The sequence below is a fragment of the Solanum dulcamara genome, chromosome 1, assembly GCF_947179165.1.
Source record: "Solanum dulcamara chromosome 1, daSolDulc1.2, whole genome shotgun sequence".
Lineage (NCBI taxonomy): Eukaryota > Viridiplantae > Streptophyta > Magnoliopsida > Solanales > Solanaceae > Solanum > Solanum dulcamara.
In genome coordinates this window covers 10,712,597-10,730,567 of record NC_077237.1, presented here as the reverse complement: position 1 = coordinate 10,730,567, position 17,971 = coordinate 10,712,597, and the positions used below count along the sequence as shown (strand labels likewise).

General features: G+C 35.5%; 6 non-coding genes across 6 annotated transcripts; all 6 read left to right on the top strand.

Moving 5' to 3' along the window:
- The first annotated feature begins 10,655 nt into the window (after window positions 1-10,655).
- LOC129903796 (small nucleolar RNA SNORD14) lies at window positions 10,656-10,779 on the top strand. Its single transcript, XR_008770293.1, has one exon. It is a non-coding gene; the product is annotated as a small nucleolar RNA SNORD14 (small nucleolar RNA).
- Window positions 10,780-10,865: 86 nt separating this feature from the next.
- Window positions 10,866-10,988, top strand: LOC129903813 (small nucleolar RNA SNORD14). The gene has a single exon (XR_008770296.1). It is a non-coding gene; the product is annotated as a small nucleolar RNA SNORD14 (small nucleolar RNA).
- Window positions 10,989-11,236: 248 nt separating this feature from the next.
- Window positions 11,237-11,337, top strand: LOC129904070 (small nucleolar RNA snoR99). The gene has a single exon (XR_008770366.1). It is a non-coding gene; the product is annotated as a small nucleolar RNA snoR99 (small nucleolar RNA).
- Window positions 11,338-11,386: 49 nt separating this feature from the next.
- Window positions 11,387-11,510, top strand: LOC129903802 (small nucleolar RNA SNORD14). The gene has a single exon (XR_008770294.1). It is a non-coding gene; the product is annotated as a small nucleolar RNA SNORD14 (small nucleolar RNA).
- A 214-nt stretch (window positions 11,511-11,724) lies between these two features.
- Window positions 11,725-11,848, top strand: LOC129903806 (small nucleolar RNA SNORD14). Its single transcript, XR_008770295.1, has one exon. It is a non-coding gene; the product is annotated as a small nucleolar RNA SNORD14 (small nucleolar RNA).
- A 139-nt stretch (window positions 11,849-11,987) lies between these two features.
- LOC129903790 (small nucleolar RNA SNORD14) lies at window positions 11,988-12,111 on the top strand. The gene has a single exon (XR_008770292.1). It is a non-coding gene; the product is annotated as a small nucleolar RNA SNORD14 (small nucleolar RNA).
- The last annotated feature ends 5,860 nt before the right edge of the window (window positions 12,112-17,971 follow it).

Genomic DNA, 17,971 nt, shown 5'->3' with positions numbered 1-17,971 from the left:
GGCTGCTTCCACTCACTTGGTGAAGTAATCAATGGAAACTAGAATGAACATATGTCCATTAGAGGCAGTTGGATCTATTGGACCAATGATATTCATACCCATAGCCACAAATGACCAAGGAGAACTCATAGCATTGAGTTCGTGAGAAGGTACTCGAATCAAATCGCTGTGCACTTGACATTGATGACATTTTTGCACATACTTACAACAATCATGCTCCATAGACATCTAAAAATAACCAACTCGAAAGGTCTTCTTCGCCAAAGTAAGCCCATTCATATGAGTTCCACAAACTCCCTCGTAAATCTATTCGAGAAGCTTCGTAGCTTCAATGGCGTTGACACATCTGAGAAGTCACATATCTGAAGTCCTCTTACAAAGGGTTTCTCCACTTGGAAAGAAATTGTTAGCCATTCGACGTATTACTTTCTTCTGATTGAAAGTCGTATTATCTGGATAAGTTCCAATTTTAGATATTTTTTATGTCAAAATACCAAGGTCTTCCATCTGGTTCTGCTTCGACATGCGAACAGTTAGCGGGTTGTTCTTTCAAATATCTCTCTAGAGGATTAATGTAACTTGTATTCGGATGTTTGATCATTGAGGAAATAGTAGCAAGAGCGTCAACAAATTCATTCTGCAATCATGGAGTATACCTAAATTCGACCTTACGGAACCTTCTACACAACCTTTGTATTAACTTAACGTACGATGCAATCTTTGAATTTTTCATGGCCCATTCACCTTAAACCTGATGAATCAGCAAATATGAATCTTTGATTATCAGTAATTCTTGAATGTCTTAATGGATAGCCATCTTTAGACCCATGATGCATGCTTTATACTTAGCCATGTTGTTCGTGCAACGAAATTAGAGTTTGGCTGCCATTAGGATAATGTTGGCCAGATTTTGATATTAAGACTGCTCCAATTCCATTTCCTTCATGATTCACTGCCCCATAAAAAAATACCCTCTAACCAAGGTATGCCTCAGAGATATCTTCTCCTACAAATGATACCTCTTTATCGAAAAAATAAGTTCTTAGCAGTTCATATACTTCGTCTACTAGATTTTCTATTAGATGATCAGCTAAGGCTTGTGCTTTTATCGCCATTTGGGTCACATACACAATATCGAACTCACTTAAAAGCATTTGCCATTTTGCCAACTTCCCAGTCGGCATCGCTTTTTGAAAGATATACTTCAATGAATTCATCTTGGAACTGAGATATGTAGTATACAAGGACAAGTAATGTATTAACTTTTGAGCAATTCAGGTTAAAGCACAACAAGTTTTCTCCAAAAGAGTATAATGATCCTCGTATGGAGTAAACTTCTTGCTTAAATAGTAGATTGATGGTTCCTTCTTTCCAGTCTCATCATGTTGACCTAGGGCGCATCCAAATGCATTATTCGAGACAGACAAATATAGAAATAATGGAATTCCTTCCCTCGGAGAACTAATACCAGTGGATTAGACTAGTAACTTTTGATAGCATCGAAAGCTATCTGACACTCTTCAGTCCATTTTGTCAATGTATCTTTTTTCAGCAGCTTAAATATAGGCTCACAAATCAACGTGGACTGAGCTATGAATCGGCTGATGTAGTTCAATCTTCGTGAGAAGCTTATCACTTCCTTCTTAGTCTTTAGTGGAGGTAATTCTTGAATCGCCTTAATTTTAGTGGGATCAAGCTCAATACCCCTTCTACTAACTATAAATCCCAATAGCTTGCCGGCTGGCACTACAAAAGCATATTTAGCGGGATTTAATTTCAAGTTGTATTTACGCAAATGATCAAAGAACTTCTTCAAGTGAGTCAAATGATCCGCACTTTTACGGGATTTGATAATGACATCATCCACGTACACTTCAATTTTCTTGTGAATCATATCATGAAAAATGGTCATCATGGCTCTCATGTAAGTGGCCTCAGCATTCTTGAGACCAAATGGCATTACTCGATAATGATACACACCCCACGGTGTGATGAAAGCTGTCTTTTCTACATCTTGTTCATCCATTAGAATTTGGTGATAACCTGTGTAGCAATTCACGAACGACTGCATCTTATGCTTGGCACAATTATCAATGAGAATGTAGATATTTGGCAATGGAAAGTTATCTTTAGGGATATCTTTGTTCAGATCTTTAGAATCAACATAAATTCTGATCATGCCATCCTTCTTAGGAACTGGAACAATGTTGACTAACCAAGTCTGATACTGTGTCAATTCCACAACTCTGGATTGAATTTGCTTGGTAATCTCTTCTTTGATCCTCAAACTCAAATCTTGCTTGAACTTTCTAGTCTTTATTTTATCAGACTGCAATCTGGAATGATCGGCAATTTATGAGAAATGATGTCTATACTCAAACCTGCACGTCATCATAAGAGCAAGCAAATATATCGATGTACTCTCTAAGAAAACTGCTAAGTTCCTTCTTTTGAGCTTTTGTTAAATGGACACTGATTCTGATTTCCTTGATACACTCATCATCTCCTAGATTCACAACCTCAGTTTCTTCTTGATTTGGCTTATATTGCTCCTCAAATTATTTCAATCCCTCGGCGAGGTACTTGGGTATCGTAGCCTCTTCATCATAATCCTCGAACCCATTACCATCTATCTCATTTTGTTTATTTAGCTTGTGATATGACATGATATTGGCAGGTTTTAAGTTATTTTTACTGAAATCATAAGCAAACAAAGTTAGATAAGTAAACTATATACCGATAAGCAAATAATAAGTAAATTTCGCAATAAAGAAGGTCTTCATATAAACCAAAAGAAATACAAACTTTGGCCATGATTGTGGGGCAATCTGTCTTTTTTCAAACATCATAGGGGGGGATTTAAAGCATAACTAGATTAAAATAACATAAAGGGTGGGTCTCAAGCCTCCTCCGGACTCCCACCGATTTAAAAGTAAGTAAATAATATGTCTTTATCTACCAAGATGAGCAAAGAACTAAGAGCGGTGTGGACGTCCAATTAGATAATTTCTCCTCTGGCTTAGCATCACGGATGCCCGATGTCTCCGTTTCTTCCTCCAAGATTGCGTCAACTTCCTCAGAAAGATCTCAGATTCCTTCCCTAAGATCATCATTATTGACATATTCTCGCACTGGAAATGACATATACAAGCAAGGTATTGGCCTAGCCAACACTCGATCAACCTTTCTGCTTGTCGCCTCTGTGTCGTCGTCTTTCGTGTGGACATACCCCAAACCATACTTTAATCCTCTATTGGGAATATGAATAGGCTTGATGATACCTTGAAAATACTTACCCAATTTGAAACTTGGCTCAAAACTGCTTCGGAGCATGACAATGGCTATTATTTTATAAACAGAAGGCATAAGAGGTTGTGGGGCCAAATCATCACTAGTGATATTTACCAGCTCCACTGTGTAGAAGTTGGTACCTACAGTAATATCATCAACAATTGGTGCATAACCATTTGTATAACTTTTTTCACCATAAACAACCACCTCACGATCATTCTTCACGAACTTTATCATCTGATGGAGAGTAGAGGGCACGGCTCCAGCCATATAGATCAATGGTCTTCCTAATAGTAGGTTGTAACTAGTGGTGATGTCCATCACCTGACATTCTACAACAAAATCAGCAGGACCTACTTGAATACCTAAGTTCACAACTCCTAATGTATCTCTTCGACCCTTGTCAAAAGCTCTAACATTAACTTGGTTCTTTTGAACCTTTCCCAAATCAAACTTCAATTGTTTGAGATCAACACTTAATAGTGATATGAAGAGCTTTGTTATGCATCACACCTTCAAAAGGCAACTCTTTATCACTGAAACTGATGCGGTGTCCTTAAATGACTCGACTCACCATATCTCCATTTGTACCCACGGGTACGTAAGTATCATCCAAAGCTTTCATCAAGGCATATCTTTGCTATTGCGAGCTCATCAACAATGCCCACACTGAGATTTGGGTAGGTACTTTCTCCAGATGTTTCACTATAGAAGACTCTTTTAGCAGCATCTTCCACCAAAACTCTTCAGCCTCTACTTCACTGATCGGTCTCTTTTATTAATCTTTCTTATGCCATCCTTGAGCCAATTCTTCTGGGGTGTAACACCTATCAGACCATGTCATTCCCTGAGTTGCTGCAGTCTTGATCATGAACTTCTTCTGGTTAGAAATTTTTTACGGCACCAAAGAAACAACCTTTTAAGGTGTCAAAATCACAAATTCTGATTTCTCATTTATGCTCATTGAAGCCACAACCTTTTCAAAACCGTTAGGATAGGCTGGGACTATGGCCTTTGTAACACACCAATCTTCTTTCATCTCAATCATATTAATTTTAACCCGCCATGATTCGACAAAGGATTACTATTGACATTAGGAGCGGCGGTTTGGAGAGTGACGACCTCACGATCAATCAAATCCTGAATCCTATGCTTCAAATTGATACAAGTTTTGGTGTCATACCTGGCACTGTGGGAATGATACACACATGTTCTATAAACGTTGAAGAATCTAGAGCTTGTATCAACAAGTTTAGGTGCATGGGATAAATAATACATGCATCTCTCAATCTTTCGAACAACTTAGTCCGACTTTCCACTAGAGGAGTAAAAGTCCAGGCGGGCTTCCTTTCAAAATTGGGTTGAAAAAGGTTATAGTTATTTTGCGGAGGTGGGGGTACATGACGATAACTCAGACGATTTTGGAGGAAAGGTGCAGGAGTTTCGAATCTTGGATACAGTTGGGTTTGGTAATTTGGTTGTAGGGTTTGGTAGTTTGGCGGGGTCCTTTGGTATTATGGAGTTGGGTAATTAGAAGGCGGAGTTTGATAACTTTGAGGCGGGCTTGGTAGTTTGAGGGTGGAGCTTGGTAATTGGAAGGTGGGGTTTGGTAATTCGGTTGGGTATAGTAAACTTGATATGAACTTTATGAACTTTCCGGGGTCGCTGTTGGCGAATCTCTTCCCTTCAGGCGTGTAGAAGATGGCAGATACATCAACCCAGTTGAGGAGGCTACACGGGCTACCTTTCCAGTCTTGATCCCATCCTCGATAGTCTCACCTACCTTGACTATCTTGACTAATTTTGCTCCAATGAGCAACATTAATCTCTCATAATATTCAGGCTCCTGCATGCGTACAAATACTTCAACAATCTCTTTCTCTATCATGGGAGGTCGAACTCTGGTGGATTCTTTCCTCCATCTTTATGCATATTCGCGATAGATTTTAGTGGATTTCTGCTTGATTTTCTCCAAGAATAGCGGTCGGAAACAATCTCTATGTTGTAAGCAAACCTCTCAATAAAATCTTTGGCCAACGCGTTCCAATTAGACCATTATTTCATTTCTTTGGAAGTGAACCATTTTAAGGACTCCCCACTTAAACTTCGGCTAAAGAGCTGCATTAGCAAATCTTCGTTCTTTCCAACTCCTACTAGTTGATCACAATATGCTCTTAGATGAGACAAAGGATTTTCGATTCCTCCGAAAGTGTCAAATTTTGGCACTTTGAACCCCTCTAGAAGGTTCAAATTTGGGTGGATACACAAATCTTCATAATTTAATCCTGCAAAATCCGGTGCGTAATGAAACTCTTTCATAGCTTTCATGATCTCCTCTTTCATATTCAATTTAGCTGTCTGTTCCTTTGTCCTCCACTTCTTTCTTATTCCTCATAGTGATCAAGTTCGAAACCATTGGCATAGGGTTCATTTTGGATTGAGATTTGAAAAGTTATATTTTGAGGCAAGTGTGGGATAATGGAAGGATTTTATGTATTTTGAGGGGCTTGGTAATTTTGGGGAAATGTCAGAGGGTTAGTATGCAGATTTTGGTGTTGGGGAAAGGTTTGTGGATTGTTAACATTTTGGCTTCGTGAGGGAGGACAAACTTGCGTATTGACATTTTGAGGAGGAAGAAAGGTTTGAGGGTTGGTATTTTGTAAAGGAGGGAAGGTTTGAGGGTAAAGTGACGTTTGATAGGAAGCAGAAGCATGATGGAGATTTGAGGCAGTGAGATCAACAATGGAGGGATTTTGAGCGGGGTTTGAGAATGGGTTTTTAATGTGTTCCATATTGAAATTGGAGAAGGTAAATAGAGTGGAGGTCTTCCCGCACCTAGAACCGGCGTGTTGGCAGCGATAGCCAGATTTGACAATTTTTGATTTTTCTATATCTCAACTCTCATATCGGCGATCTGTTGCACCAATTGTGCAATCAGCTCATTCGGTTCAGCAACGACATGGCCTGTCACAACAATCTCTGTCAAATCAGTGTTCTCATTGTTGCTAGTCATTTTCCTTTTCTCTATTAACTGATTTTGATCAGAGAAGAAATCTTTGAAAGTTTTTGATCTCGTAAAATAAGGATGCTCAGCCAGTTTATCAACACAGAGCAATTCTAAATACCTGATAAAAGAAAAATAATTCAAAAACAAATAAACCATAAGAGTATCATATAAAGTAAAACATAGGACTAATCATTTAAAACATAAAAAGGACCATACATATATGGGATAAGAACCATAACCGACAATAAGACCATGCGAGCTATAACATGAAATTTCATTGTCTCCCCATCGAAGGAAAAAGAGAATCTACTTGCCAAGATATACTCCTACATGCCTAAGTGGATCCACTAAGCGGTTATGTGAACCGGGTACTCACCCCTAGTTCTTAGACTCGGGTACTCACCTTCAAGCCTTGCTATTTCGGGTACTCGCCTCTTAGAGATTTGGGTATTCGACTCTAATCCCTTTGTACCTATAGTAGCACGTGGTTTTGGGACAAGAGACTTTATATAAAGACCCATATTTCGAGTCACCACCTCAAGTCCACTCGGTGCTAAGTCAAATCCCATGGAATACATGCATAGCATAGAATCAAATTTTCATATATCATAGTCATGATTATAGGTTTGAAATCATAGAGTAGCTCATTTTCATAACATAAGTGAAATATTGGTATTGTTCTTCCACATTACAAATCATACATACATAGTTCATATCATTAGGCCTTAAGGTACCACATTGGGACCTAACTCACCCTTTCCATAATTTGCATGAAAATCATCATTCGAAACATACTTATAGTGCATGATCATAATTGAAATACATAATCATAATTCATACTTGTAAAATTCATGATCATAGCTTATACTTGAAATTAGGGTAAAACATGAATGCATGATCAATTGACTTGAAAACATGCATGATTATAAACTTTCTTTCAACCCATACATAATTCATATAGATAATATCTTTTGGAAGTATAATTGAAAATACTCATAATTTACATCATGAACCCTAGAGATCAATATAGGAGAATTCATGAAAAAGCTCTTCGATTCAATGCAATAACCATCAATTTATATCTAAATAGACTCATAATCATAATTTGAATCATAATTAATGCAATTGGAATAGAGATCATAAATCCCATAAAATATCATACTTTAATTTGATAGAAAACCTTGAAAAATTGATTGGGCTTCATGGATGAAAGAATCCATGAATCAATACCCATATACCTTAAGTGAGAAAATAAAATAATTTGAAAGAACTTGAGAGTTTTGATGGAGAGCTTGAGTGAATTTACTCGAAGTCTTCAATGGAGCCCTTGAGAGTCTTTTGTAGAGAGAGAAATATTTGAGTAGGTGAATTGTAGAAGAATGAATAGAATTAGAGGTTTAGGTTAATTTATAGAATTGAATTAGGTCCTAAAAACGTCTAGGTTCATTAACTAACAATTACGAAAAAAGTCGAAAGTGGCCTTACTAAAAATTAAATTCGGCTAGGAAACCATTGCCAGGTCCGCGATGCGGAGGCAAGCAAGTCCACGATGCAGACTTGCCGCACACTTTACTATTTTGCGCATTTCCTTTAAAAAAATATATCTTTCGATATACGGGTATTAAAAACCCACCGAGACTATTTTCTGCAGGTTTTGACCCCTGATTAATATTTCGAACTCAAATTTTTCAAAAAGATTAAGGATAATCAAAACACAACTCATGATCAAATTACCACTAAATTCAACTCCCGATCGATAACACAACTCATGATCAAATTATCACTAAATTCAACTTGGTATGTTGAGTACTTGAGACATAAGAATGAAATATCAAAACACACATATGTATATATGCATAACACTCAAAAGAATCATATATGAACATAATAAAATAACATAGTGACTAACAACATGCATATATCTAGAAAAAAGAAAAAAAAGGAGCATAGAAATATATTCGAGTAAATAAAGGGCATGGAATTAACATATACATTATACTAACTCAAATCTCAAAGCAAAATTTAAATCAATTATGCCATGAAAGTTCTAATTAACAAGTAACTTGAGCATATATTTATTATCTAAATGATGATAAAAGAAGAAATTAAAAACGTAAAAATCTATATCGTCAAAGAAAACTACTTGAAAAAATAATGAACGAAACTAAGAGTTTTCACATATTTGATAAAAGATATTACTACACTTCAAGCAAGACAAGAATTTTTTGTCATTAATCTAATTAATCCGAACACGTGCTTACTAAAAAAAACAAGATTACAAATCGACTACATAGAAGACATGAAGTAATTATTCATTAAATAAAATAAAGTCGAGAAAAGATCTTTACCTATTTTCGGGAAGCGATTGAGACGAAAAATTTGAGGGCGATAAACTCCTTGAACCCACCAAGAAATCAGCGAAATAACTAAAAAAAAGAATAAAAAAAATGAGACTAAATTTTTTTGTGAATTTTTTTTCGTCTATTTTTTTTTGTAGTATTATGTTCTTGCTTCTTTTTTTTATATTCTTCTTGTATTTTTTTGAATGTAGATTAATTCGTCTCTTTTGTGATATTCTTGTTCTTTCTTTTTTGAATAAGATGAAGGTATTTTTTTTTAAAAGAGTAAGGTTGATGAGAGTAATAATGAGGTTTTTGAATAATGATGAATTTGGTGGGGTGAAAAAGGAAAAGAAAAAGGATGAGGTAGGAGAATGATGATGTTTGAGAATTTTTAAAAAATGGGGTTTAGGTGGAATTGAGCGGTGAAAAGGAAAAAAGAAGAAAGGGCGGGGTTAGTATTGTATAAGTATAATTTATGTATTGTAGTGAGTTGGTATTGGGCCAAAATTATTATAAGAATTGAAATTTAGGTATATAGGTGTTAGTATATTGTAGTAGTGTAGATTGTTGTTGTTATTGAGTTTGTAGAGAGTGGGATGACAACATTGGGTTGGGATGACTTTGAACCCGAATTTTGGGCTAAAAAAATGACTTAAAATTTGGTTAAGGGTGGAGTGAAAAAATGATTAGATTTGTAAGGAAAATAACTACAAAACAGTCAAATTAATTTAATTTGTGAATTCAACTAAAAATTAAATAAAACGAATCGACAATAATTAATTAACGAGCTTCTTAATTCTAACAAAATGAATTAATTAACTTAGTTATAAACTAATTAATTCAAAAATATAAGCTACTAATTTACGAAACAATAATTTTTTTTTCTTTTATCATTTTTGAATATTTATAGAAATTAATAATTATATAGAACTATTTATATATCATTAAAAATTATAAGAATGATAAAAATTTCTATAAAAATACACTTGAAAATATTTTGGTATTTTATAAAAGCAATTACTTCAGATTGTTTAAAATTGAAGAAACTTAATAACTAATATACGTTTGTGGAGAGTCAAAATTGGGTGTCAACAACTATTATTATTACTATTACTACTATCATTATTATTATTAAAGATTATTATTATTATTGATACCATATCTTTATTTTTTATTTAATATTTAATCAAATGTAATCAAATATATTTTATAACAACTTAAGGATAAGTTTATGAAATAATTTGTCGTGGATTTTTATAAATACCTATTTTTGTACGTTATTATTGAACATAAATGGTATCTTTTTTTTCTAATTGAATTGTATTTTTTGAAATTATACATACTCCCAAATTTAAATTTAAATATATTAATATTCAAATTAAATATATTTATAATATCTGAAAAAGAAAATTTATGAAATAGTAAAAGTTTTAAAAGTAAGAGTTCATTTAGGACTCTTCTATTGTGTATTTTTATTTTTAAACTAATTATTTTTTCTTTATTTTCAAAAATCTAATGTATTTTCTAATGCAAATATTATTAATCTATCAATTCAAAAATTTTATTACTAATATTTATTAATTTTGTCCTACAACTATCAAATGGCTTTTTATTAACTTGTTACTTAGTTTAACCACATTACAAATTACTCTCCTTTATTATATATATAGATAAGGCCTAAAAAAAGAAAAATAATAGAAACCGGGCCACAACCCAAATGGGTATGCACGATCTGGATTGTTGCATTCCCAATTCGGGCCGTAGAAGCAGCAAAACCCTAAAAACTCTTAAACCCTACCGCTCCCCCATCTCTTTATAAATTCAAACTTTCCTCCTCTCAACTTCCATCGCAGCAGTCGAATCCTCCCTTGCCCCTTCTCTTGTCGAAGCATTTTCCTCTGTTTAGCGTTTTAGCTAAATGAAATCAACATTGAGTTTTTGAAGGTTTTTCCTCTGTTTACTGTTTTAGGTAAATGAGATCAAGATTGAGTTTTTTTTTTTTTTTATTGTGGGGTGATCTGTGATGATGAATTTTAAGGCTTGTTTCTCAAAACATTCGCAGTGGCCGCCTAAGATCTTTCGCCTTCGCCAGGCTTGAGAGATAATGCTGTTTTTATCCTTCCTTGGATGTCTGAGATCTCCCCAAATCTTCCCATGTTTTATTCTTTGAATTATGTTTTATGTTTGCTTTAATTTGGAATTGTGATAATTTTTGGTTTAATTGGTGTCTATGAAGATAAGTGTTAAGGCTTGTTTCTCAAACATTCGCAGTGGCCGCCTAAGAGCTTTCGCCTTCGCCAGGCTTGAGAGTGAATGCTGCTTTTATCCTTCCTTGGATGTCTGAGACACCATCTCTTTTTATCTAATCATTATCATATTTTGCTTTTGAATCTACTTGTTTGAATCTTGTTTTAGCATGTACTTTTGCTGTATTGTAATTTTTTTGCTTTCGAAACTATCATTTATGTTGCTAAATTTGGAATTTTTATGCTTTTCTATGGCTAAAGATCATAACATTTGGTGAAAATAAACCCATTAGCTTGTGAAATCAAGGGATTTTGGACTTTTTAAGTCTGCCTCTCTAGCAATGAAAGAGTTGCTTTAGGGATGAATAAGTCCCTGATAATTGAATCCATTCATCACTTTGTCAGCATCACAGTGTTTATGTCTTGCTGATCATTATCGGATGGTACAATTTTGTTGATTGCTATAAGAAATTGCTTTGTTTTGCGTTACTTTTTTGTTATGTCAATGATGATAGATCCTAAGGCTTGTTTCTCAAAACATTCGCAGTGGCCGCCTAAGTGCTTTCGCCTTCGCCAGGCTTGAGAGCATATGCTGCTTATATCCTTCCTTGGATGTCTGAGGCTTTTTAACTTTGTCTATGTTTTAGCAATGGTAGATTTTGTTCTTGGTTGCTGATGAATATCTGTGTATTCCTCTTAGGACTAGTGTTCATTTGCCTTTAAACTTTGTTTAAGTTTGGCAGATTTTGTTCTTGCTTGATGATGATGAATATCTGTGTAATCCTCTTAGAACTAGTGTTTATTTGCTTGTTTTTTCCCTTCATAAACTTTTTCCTCATGCCCATGATGATAGCTCCTAAGGCTTGTTTCTCAAAACATTCGCAGTGGCCGCCTAAGTGCTTTCGCCTTCGCCGGGCTTGAGAGCATATGCTGCTTATATCCTTCCTTGGATGTCTGAGGCTTTTCACTATGTTTAATTTTTATCTATGTGATTTTGCTTGTGCTTGGTGATGATTAGGAACTATAATGGCACTACTGTTTTATAACTCCTTAAAACTAGTATGCACTAGGTTTGTTTCTTTGATGAACTTTTCTTTTTTTGGCCCATGATGATAGATCCAAAGGCTTGTTTCTCAAAACATTCGCAGTGGCCGCCTAAGAACTTTCGCCTTTGCCAGGCTTGAGAGTTTATGCTGGTTTTATCCTTCCTTGGATGTCTGAGGCCTTTTAATATGTTGCTTCACCCCTCACCCCCTTTATCTTTAATTATTGCAATTGTCCTTTTATTGTCACACCATTTTGCCCTCTTAAATTACTGTCACCACATGGGCACCAGTAGTAGCTATCTGTGTTTTTGTTTCTTGATTATGACTAAAGAATCAATGAGATTTGAACTAGTGATTTTGGTGAAGATTACTCATTACATTGACATATATAATGTTGCTGTTGAGGGCTATGATTATAAAGAGAGAGGATAGAGTGAAGAATTTCTCAGTTTTGAATGAGATTGGTAGATAAAGATGCATAATCAAGTGTTTCTGATATAGTTGCCACTTTCTTTGGAAGCTGTTGGTAGCTTTATCCATAACTTTATTGTGCATCTTTGTTCTATTCTATTGATCCTTTCTGCATGAGTTTTCTGCACAATGAACCATCTATAAATACACTTGATATGAGCCCATTGCACTCGAATCTAACATAGTACAAATTTATCGACTTTAGAATTGTTGTTTTACAACTTGCTGGTACTTATCATGCTGTTGGTGGATATGGTGAAATTCATTTACTTCCCTCCAATTTTATATAATTATGAACTTCATGCAAAATTTTAAATAAAAAATCATTCTCTTCTTCATATATCAATTCAAATTTTAAATAATAGTCTTCATAAAAATCAATTGTAGTGATGGAATATTCACATGTGACAGTGATGACATGATTTAGAAATGAAAGTTTGTGGGAGTAGATTGTTCGTAGAAAGAGGAAAGGTTTATATAATCATAGTTTGTTCTTTTTCAAAAAAAGAATAGTTTGAGTGACAAAATTGAGGAAAAAGAATAATTTGTTTTTAATTCAATTAATGCATTTTTCTTGCTTATATTTTTTTGGTTGAATGTTATCAATTATGTTATAAGATTTTTTTTAACGTAACATGTTCATTATAAAATAATAACAAACAAATTTATGAGTATTTTAAATAATTTTTAGAACATGCATGTATCAAAATTTGAAAAAGATTGTGGTCAAACGCATGGTGAAATTTTAATCAAATTTCTCTCAAGAATAACTTGTCAAGAATATTTGGGAATTTGGGTCAAATTACACCTAAGTAAGCGATTGACCTCAAACTTTCAAATATTTTTGGCAAGTTATTCTTGGGTGAAGTTTCATTATGTGTTTGATCATACGTTTTTTCAAAGCTTTAAAAAATATTATTTTGTATCCATAAGTTTTAAAAATTATTTTAAATATTTATAAGTTTATATAAATATTTTATAATGAACTGTTAAAAAAAATCTTTCAACATAATTGATATCAACAATAACAAAGTAATAATATGGACAAGATTAATACATTAGTTGCTCTTTTTCGGAGTAGGTAATAATAACTATTCTTTTATAGAAATCTTTCTAATTTCTAAAATATCAGTAATAAGATAGATGTACAGTTAATGACAGAATCTTTAAACATTATCTATTTATATGGTAAATAAAATTTAAATCATAAATTTAAAAAGATTTTATTAGTTTCAAAGCAAAATTCATTTAGCATAAAAAATAATAATCAGAAAATCACAGTTAATAAGCAAGATATTGGATTATTTTAACGTGCCATATTAGTAAATATTTCATGTTTTTTTAAAGCAAATATTTGTGATTATAAACTTCAAATATGGATAATTCTATAAATATCAAATAATTAACAATAAAATCAAATAGTTATTATGTAGTATAATTTGTTCCACATGGTACGAACAATTTATTTTTGTTGGGCATGTATTTTTCTTGGGGGGGGGGGCAAAATTGAAAGGACTTTTTTTACATAATATAAACTTATGAGTAAATTTTATATTTTAATTTTTTTTAATTCTTTATTTGAAATTCCAAATTATGATTCCAAATTGATGTCTAAACATGTATTTAAAATTATGTTCATATCGCATGTCCACATAAGCTAAGACGTCTATTTCATATTAAGTGAATTTGTGAAGTGATGCATATTTTCTAAAAAAATATTCAAGGATATAATTTAAAGAGAAAAATTCGCAAATAACCACTATAATAATTTTAATTAGGCTCTTAAGCTATAATTTGCATATTTTCGGGTAACTATAGTTTAGCTGTCTTATTTGTATAATTCCCATGCGAGTTTGTATAATTCGCTGGTATTTTTATATAAACTCAAAATAATGAATTTATATAAACACAAATATTTGAATTTTAAATAATTATACAAATTATATTATACAAAATTACATTTACAAAAGTTAAACAAATTATATTATACAAATGTGTAAATTATACAAAATCAAATCATAATTAACGCTAAATATTAGTGGCGAATTATAAATTGGTTAATTAACTAATTAACAGATATATGTTTGCTTGTTCACGTAATTTTCTCTACAACAACAAGGTAGAACGGCTGTTTCCGAGAGACCCTCGGCTCAAAAGAAGCATAAAAGAGGTCAGATAAGGTTAAGAAGTTCAAAGCGTTATGGAAAAACAAATAACGAATAACGAAAGAGACACATATAAAATAGAGTAATCAAAGTACAGAAAGTAATAGAAAGATAATAACAGAAATCAGAGCACAAGAAATTATAGTGCGCTAATGCGCCTACTAATACGGAAGAATAATGAGACTATGTACTAGCCTTCTACCTTAATATGAGTCTTTCACACCCTCTCATCTAAGGTCATGTCCTCGGTAAGCTATAACTGTGCCATGTCTTGTCTAATCACCTCTCCCGAATATTTCTTTGCCCTACCCCTACCTCTTCTGAAACCATCCATGGCCAACCTCTCACACCTCCGCACTGGAGCATCTATGTCTCTCCTCTTCACATGCCTAAACCATTTCAATCGCATTTCCTGCATCTTGTCTTCCACCGAGGTCACTCCTACCTTGTCCCGAATAGCCTTATTTCTAATCCTGTAGCTCCTGGTATGCCCACACACCCATCTCAACATTCTCATCTCGGCTACTTTCATCTTTTGAACGTGACAGACCTTAACTGACCAACACTCCGCCCCATATAACATAGTCGGTCTAACCACCACTCTATAGAACTTGTCCTTAAGTTGTGGTGTCACCTTCTTGTCACATAGCACACCGGAAGCGAGCCTCCATTTCATCCACCCTGCCTCAATACGATGTGTGACATCATCGTCAATTTCCCCGTTGCCTTGCATGATAGACTCAAGCCTAACTTCCGCACCAACCTCCTGAGGTGTTTCACTGAACTTTCACTCTAAGTACTCTGTCTTGGTCTTACTCAACTTAAACCCTTTAGACTCCAAGGTATGTCTCCAGCCCTCCAGCTTAGCGTTAACTCTGCTATGAGTCTCATTGATCAGGACTATGTCATCCGCAAAAAGCATACACCATGGCATCTCACCTTGAATTTATCGCGTCAATCCATCTATCACTAAGGCAAATTAAAACGGACTAAGGGCTGATCCTTGATGCAACCCTAGCACAACTGAAAAGTGCTCTGAGTCCTCTCCTACTGTTCTTACCCTGGTTTTGGCACCCTCATACATGTCCTTGATCACCCTAATGTACGCCACAGGTACACCTTTAGCCTCCAAACATCTCCATAGTATTTCTCGTGGAACTTTATCGTAAGCCTTTTCTAGATCAATGAATACCATATGCAAGTCTCTCTTCCTCTCTTTATACTGCTCCACCAGTCTCCTCATAAGATGGATGGCTTCTGTAGTTAAGCGTCCTGCCATAAATCCGAACTGGTTCTCTGAAATAGACACGCCTCTCCTAACCCTCATCTCCACCACTCTTTCCCACACTTTCATAGTATGACTTAGAAGCTTGATACTGCTATAGTTGTTTCCAGCTCTGGATATCCCCTTTATTTTTGTATAGAGGGATCATTACGCTCGACCTCCATTCTTCGAGCATTATTGTTGTCTTAAAGATGACATTAAATAACCTAGTCAACCACTCCAAACCTACCGAACTCGTGCTCTTCCAAAATTCCCAGAAATCTCATCAGGTCCGGTCGCTCTTCCCCAGCGCATCCTACGCACAGTACCCTTAACCTCTTCGATCGAAATACTCCCGCAACACCCAAAATCATGAAGCCTCCCTGTATGTTCCAAATCTCCCACCATAATCTCTCTGTCCCCTTCTTCATTCAAAAGTTTATGGAAGTACGATTGTCATCTCTATTTAATGAGGGTCTCCTCTACCAATACTTTTTCATGCTCGTCCTTAATGCACTTCACTTGATCCACATCGCGTGCCCTTCGATCTCGTACCCTGGCTAGCTTGAACAATTTTCTATCCTCGCCTTTCTCTTGTAGTTCAGTATAAAGGCGTTCAAAAGTTATCGTTTTTGCCATCGAAACCGCCGACTTCTCCTCCTTCCTCGCTATCTTATAAAGTTCCCTATTCGTCCACTTCTCCACCTCACCCTTGCTTTCTATCAGCTTCACATACGCTATCTTCTTTACTTCCACCTTCCCTTGCACTTCTCCATTCCACCACCAGTCCCCTCGATGCCGGCCACGGCTACCTATCAAGACTCCCAACACTTTCCTTGCTACAACCCTAATATAACTAGTCGTCCTATTTCATATAGTGTTTGCATCCCCACTACTATCCCAAGCCCCCATATCCTTCAATTTCTCTTCCATCTCCAGGGCGCTAGCCGTGGTCAAACTCCCCCATCTGATTCTAGGTCGGTCATCCCCGACCCTCTTCTTCCTCATCATTTTGATCCCTAAATCCATCACTAAAAGCTTATGTCGGGTCGTAAGGTTGTCGATCGGAATGACCTTACAGTCTTTGCATAGACCTTTATCATCCTTCCTAAGGAGCAAAATATTTTATCTGAGTCTTAGCCACCGCACTCCAGAAGGTTACCAAGTTGTCCTCCTTCTTTGAAAAACTCGAATTGGCTATCACCAACTCAAAAGCTCTTGCGAAATCCAAAAGTGAAATCCTCATCCATTTCTGTCCCCGAAGCCAAAGCCTCCATGCACATCCTCATACCCTCCTAAACTAAATCCGATGTGCCCATTGAAATTCCCTCCCACGAAAAGCTTCTCAGTAGGCGGTATGCCTCCCACTTCCTCGCCTAAGCCCGCTTGCGGCGCATAAGCACTAATAATGTTCAACATGATCCCTTCAATGACCACCTTAATCGACCTCATCCTATCAGTGACTCTCCTAACCTCCACCACCTGGTCCCTTAAATTACTGTATAAAAAATGCCTACCCTATTCCTATACTTCGATCTACCAGAGAACCAAAACTTATACCCATCTACCTCCTTAGTTGTAGAACCTACCCATTTGGTCTCTTGTACACAATTTATATTAATCTTCCTCTTCTTTAGAATCTTAACTAGCTCTATGGATTTTTCCGTCAACGTCCCAATGTTCTAAGAACCCACTCTCAGTCTAGACGCTCCTTTAACCCACTTACCCCTCCTTACCCTCGTCTTCGTCTCCGTCCCCGTCCCTGAGCGAGAACATGATCCTAGTCTACTATCACTATCCAAAGCCACGAAAACTTGTATGAACTAATAAATTATTCAAAGGTTTAAAGTCAGCAAAAAATAACTATAATTGTATGAGCAAAAGATAGATATGGAAAGATATGAAAACCGGAGGTACAAACTCCAGTTGAAATGAACCTGGTTGCCGCCGGAAAACACTGTTCACGTCGGATTACTGTTCACTTCGGAGTTACTATTCACTTCAGAGTTACTATCCACGTCGGCTTGCCAAGATGCTGTTTACAGCGACCTTTGGGTTGTGTGGGTAGCCGATCTTGGGTCGAACGAATCTTTGGGCCAAAAACCCAAAAATGATAGCATTTAATATGACAATATTTCA